Here is a 6,165-nt window from a genome sequence, read left to right as displayed (position 1 = left end):
GGGTCACACATGGTAACGTGTAGGGATTGTTGCTGACTCTATGCTCAGGAGTGACCTCTAGAACTGCTCAAGGGACCATAGGTGGTGCTGGGGATTTGAACCAGGGTTGAGCTGGACGCAAGAACCTAAATCCTTGTACTATTTCTCGGTTCCCCTCACCTCAAAATTATAGAAGATAGCTTTTACAATTTGTTTTTAACTCTTACTTTCAAATATTTTAGTCATCTAAAAATAGTATGCTTGGGGCTGGAGAGATGGCACAGCGGGTAGGGCATTTGCCTTGCACACGGCTGACCCGGGTTCGATTCCCAGCATCCCATATGGTACCCTGAGCACCGCCAGGAGGAACTCCTGAGTGCAGAGCCAGGAGGAACCCCTGTGTATTGCCTGGCATGACCCAAAAAGCAAATAAAATAAAATAAAATATAAAATAAAATAGTATGCTTCCATTTAATGGTTACCTATACTATAGTAAGGCATGATTATTGTTTTCTTTGAAGTTCTTAGTATTGCAGGATAATAATTTAATAAGATACTTATCAAAAAGGCATATATTTTATATTTTTTATTTATTTTTAATTGAATCATTGAGATGCACAGTTACATAATTGTTCATGATTGGATTTCAATAATGTAATGTTTCAACACCTGTCCCTTTACTAGTATACATTTCTAACCACCAATGTCCCCAGTTTCCCTCTCGTTCCTGCCATCCCATCCCTTGGCCTGTATGCAGGCAATTTCTCTCTCTCTCTCTCTCTCTCTCTCTCTCTCTCTCTCTCTCTCTCTCTCTCTCGCTAACTCTTTTTTTTCTCTCGCTCTCTCCAAAAAGGTATATTTTTGAAATCAAAGCCACAGGTAAATCTTTGTTTAAATGAATGTGTGGGGTTGTGAGTCAATGGAAGACATGGAGTCTATAAAAATGAGCTAAGAATAAAACAGTCATAGGGATTAAAGTTGTAGAACCAGAAACATACTAAAAACAACCAAAAAAAAATAGACTAGCAGCAAAGATAATTATGATTCAGACAAAGGGAACAAAGAATGAAAAAAAGGGAATTTGTGTTTGTCTCCACATAATCTGAGAAATAACAAGCTATCACTATGGATTATTGCCACTGACTATTGCACTGCACTGTAGCACTGTCCTTTCATTGTTTATTGATTTTCTCGGGTAGGCACCAGTAACGTCTCCATTCTGAGACTTGTTACTGTTTTTGGCATATCTAATACACCACGCGGAGCTCACCAGGCTCTGCCGTGCAGGCTGGATACTCTCGGTAAATTGCCGGGCTCTCTGAGAGAAACGGAGGAATCAAACCAGGTCGGCTGCATGCAAGGCAAATGCCTTATCACTGTTCTATCGCTCTTGTCCCCCCACTGGCTATGTAGCACTGTAGCACTGTCCTCTCAATGTTCATCAATTTGCTTGAGCAGGCCCAGTAACATACTGGTGTCCCACTGACTATAAAACCTTTAATTCATCAATCTCGTCTTTGGAGTCAGTGACAATTTGGGCAAATGGTTTTGTTACATGGAAAATTAGATTCAAGATGTATATTCTTTAGTTTCTTTGAAAAGGTAGATAGGTATGTTTAGGAGGAAATATAGACCTTGAAAGGAAGAGGAAGAATAATAGACCATGAAAGATAAACAATGAGGGGCTATTCCAATGAATCAACATTGTCTGAAAAAAAAAAAAATAAAGCTATGTTTTCTTTTTTTGTACTAAGAAAAGAAATATGTAAACGTTGTTATAACTCCAAATATTTTGGCTCTAGATTACTTTAGGACACAAACAGCCAATAAGTTAAATGCATATTTGGAATTTATGTTGGAAAAGATTGGTGTGAGAAATGGATCCATAAAGGGAGAAAACTGTTTTGTGGTTTGTTTGTTTTTTATCTTCCCTGTTTGGAAATCCCACTAATTTTTCTCTTTCAAGAAGGCACCAAAAAAAAAAAAAAAAAGAAGGCACCAAGAATTTTCTAAACCTTGTACATTACAGTCTTAACTTGGATTAAATATATCTGTCTATAAACTAAAGACATTAAGGAGACTTATTTTTGCTATCAGTAAAACTAGATGCATACAAGTTAGAAATGTTTGCAAAATCTTTCTCTTGGGGTAAAGGAAATGTAGTTTACAGGGATAAATCTGAAAATGTAATTAGCATTATGGCCAATATACAACTCCATGCTTCCTTCTTTCTTCCCCAACACAATTTATATAGATAGACTCAAATTGTTCTGAGATTCAGGCCAGAAATGACAAGGTAAGCAAAACTGCAGGTAGAAATTTCAGGCATGGGATTTAGTATGGGAAAGAAGTCTAACGATTTTTTATAAATATTGTTGTATAAATATTTACATATTTTAAGAGTTTAGACCATTTATTTTTGGTACATTTTAAGGTAATGCGTTTGCCTTACACGCAGCCGACCTGGGTTCGATTCCCAGCATCCCATATGGTCCCCTGAGCACTGCCAGGAGTAACTCCTGAGTGCAGAACCAGGAGTAACCCCTGTGCATTGCCAGGTGTGACCCAAAAAGAAAAAAAATTTTAAAAGAATCAGATGGGCTGGACACATAATGTGATTTTGAGATGTCTGCTGAACTAGAACTGTTACCGACTGGATCCCATGGGACGTCAAAAGATCGTATGGCCACCCACCTATGAGATGGTCAGACTTCTTCATCAAGACCCTGAACGATTGGTTTGAGGCTCTTCATGTTCCTGGAGTGAGTAGACACCATTGGGTTACATTAGCAAGTGATAGGGACGAAAGGAGATGTTACTGGCACCCACTCGAGCAAATCGATGAGTATCAGGATGCCAAGTGTTCAAGAGATCAATGTATATGTGCATAAAAAAGTACATAGGGGAGAGTAATTGAAGGACAAGAAGAAAACTGTGCTTGGTAGAGTGGTATTTCCCAGTACTATATGAGTGGCCCAAGGTTTGGAAACTGCTTAAAACTCAGGAAACATATCGAAAGTCTTTCTATTTGAGGAAGTCATTCACTTCATTTTATAGAGAAGATATGGTATCTGTTTTGCCTTGTGAGATGTACCTGTGGGTCTTCCACTGATAGTGGTTTGAATGTTGCCTAGAAAATATACAGCAATAAATCCTAGTCTACTCTAACATTTAGCTTAGGTTGACTAAACAAAAGAAACATGCATATGTGAAACATTTAGAATACTCCCTCTTTTGTTCTGTTTTTGGACCACACCCAGACATCCTCGGGATTTCTCCTGGCTTTTCACTATGGAAATATTCCTGGTGCTATTTCGGGGACATTGGGGATGCCAGGGATCCAACCTGGGTCAGCTACACCAAGGCAAAACCCCATCCACTTTACGATCTCTCCAGTCCCAAATACTTAAATTATTTTGGTGGATTCTTCCACTAAAGGAATAGAGGAAGTATAGAACAATGAACCCCAATGTTGGTCTTTAGGTGAAAACTATCACTTCGGAGCATGTATAGAACAATCATGTTTTCAAAAGCTTCAGAGCATGATAATTTGGTACTATCAATTTATTGAAGTGTTTGGTTCATTCATATGGAATTGCTGGTAAGGCACTGTCACTGTCACTGTCTTCCTGTTGTTCATAGATTTGCTCGAGCGGGAACCAGTAATGTCTCCATTGTGAGACATTTTGTTACTGTTATTGGCATATCGAATATCCCAAGGGAAGCTTGCCAGGTTGTGCTGTGTGGGTGGGATACTCTCGTTAGCTTTCTGGGCTCTCCATGGAGGAATTGAACCCAGGTTGGCTGTGTGTAAGGCAAATGCCCTACCTGCTGTGCTATTGATCCAGTGGCTATCATAATAATAGCATAAATTTTCACTTACTGGACAGACTGATTAGTAGTCAGTAAAATTTTCCACATTTCCCATGAAATTCTCCATTCTTATCTCAAACTTTTACCAAAGTGCTATGCTATGGCTTCAGACTACCAGTCTGACATCTGTGATTGATCCATTATGACTCTCTGCTAAGTAGCTCTAGAAATTTTAGCAACCAAGTCTCAGAGATCAAATAAAACACTGGTAGGATAAGGTTTGCAACCAATTTTGCAACTGTAGAAACTCATATTTTAAACTAAACCATGACTCTTTGAAACTGTTTTCACGTACAATTATTTTAACTGAAGATTTTCTGGGTCAAATATTCTAATAATCCAATGCAGATACAAATTTATACATTGATATACCAGCATAAGACCTTTAAACCATCAATTTTTGTGCAACATGAGAAACTTTCTTTGACTTAATTTCAAAAGTTCTTGTACCTTTGTTATTTCAAATCATGAGCTTTCTACACCAGATACTTTAACAATTCCACAAGAATACAAACATGCTTTCAGACAGAAAAAGGCCTTTGTTTCTTACCAAACTTTGATATTACCATAAGAAAAAACTGCCAACGTTTATGAAAACATGAGGAAACTTTTTGTTTGTTTGTTTGTTTGTTTGTTTTCTTTTTGGATCACTCCCAGCTATGCTCAGGGGTTACTCCTGGCTCTATACTCAGGAATTACTCCTGGCATTGCTTGGGGGACCATATGGGGTGCCAGGGATTGAAGAAGGGCCAGCCGAGTGCAAGGCAAACACTGTACCCGCTGTACTATCACTTCAGTCCTGAGGAAACTTTATTTTAATGGCTTCTGTACCTGTTGTTTGTAAATCTGCCTAATTTTTCATTAAAGTTGCTGGGGCTTGTAAGATACAGCCTTGCATTCTCTGAACTCTTATTTCACTTTAGTCAGGCTCTAGTTCCGCAGCTCTTTCTAGATAGTACAGATTCTGAATTTCAAAAGAATTGTAACTGTTAAAAACCATTAATGTTCTTCCAATAAGAAATTTAGATTGAGAGTTTTGCTTTCTCTCTAGGCTCAACATTCTGATAAGAAATCTTTGTTTAAACCTGGTCTAACAAGTTCCCAAAGCACCTAGGCCTTTTAAATTGCTATACTGCATATCACTCTGACCTTTCTTGATCTTGCTTGCCCATGCTCTAACACTTGAGTGTTCCACAGGGACAGACAGACACAGGTAAGATACAGGAGGTAAGACACACTCCCTAATTATTGAATTACTTGTTTGTGAGGGGTGGAGCTTCTTTGAAACTTTTAATAGAAAATCTTATGGTGGAGCTACTGGCTGAGTTTAGCTGGACTGAGTGCACTCCTCTGTGAGACTGGTGAAATTCACCCTGGGAACTCCAGCTAGACTTGTTTGGGTTGGGCATATGTTGTTTCCAAACACATTTATCATTGGCTACCTGAGGGTCTTGCCGATAAATTCACCCTGGGGGCTCCAGCTGGACTTGTCTGGTTTGGGCATATGTTGTTTCCAGGCATGCTTATCACTGGCTGTGTGAGGATCTCTCCCTTTTTCTTCCTGCACATTATGCCTGAATTCTTTCCCTTTGATTAACAAATTAGAATTTTTGTTTAACGAAGAGTATTGGAGCTGGAGAGGTGGTACAGTTTGCGTTGCATGTGGTAAACCAGTGTTGGATCCCTAGCACCACATATGACCCCAATCCCAGCCAGGAGTGATCCCTGAGCATGTATCTGGAAGTAAACCCTCAACACCAACCGATGTGGCCCACAAACTGAAAGAAAAGAGCAGTGATACAGTCTAGCAGTCCTCAGAATGTGATTGCAAGAAGCTTGCAATGGATATGGAGAATTAGAAATTCTGATTATTAAAATTTATGTATCGCCGCCTCCCACGCAGCTAAGTCAAACAGGGTCCAAGAGGTGAAGGGAGAAGGGCAACAGGGTAAGGAGGGCTGTACAAGCAGTGCTCATGCAGCATCTTTATTGGACAAGCAACAGACTTTTATAAGTCTCTAGATGGAAGCATACATTGGAAAAATATTCAGAAATGTTCAGGATACATAAGTTTAGAATATACTGGGTTTCTAGACGTCAATGATGTTTTTCTATAATTACATAGTTCCCATGATGTTTTCCTTGGTCACATATTTATACACCTTAGCAACATGTTCTGCCATAAGAAAGAGGAAAGAGCCCTCTAGAAAAACAAGAAAGTCAGCCCTTAGATTGCGTAACCCCAAGAAAATGGCTTCTATTAAACCAGCCTTTAGACAACACATCCCCAGGACAAGAACTTTCTTAATATTC

This window comes from Sorex fumeus, unplaced genomic scaffold (genome assembly GCF_029834395.1).
Source record: "Sorex fumeus unplaced genomic scaffold, SorFum_2.1 ptg000047l, whole genome shotgun sequence".
In the NCBI taxonomy this organism is placed as follows: domain Eukaryota; kingdom Metazoa; phylum Chordata; class Mammalia; order Eulipotyphla; family Soricidae; genus Sorex; species Sorex fumeus.
Note: the sequence above shows the minus strand (reverse complement) of the source record.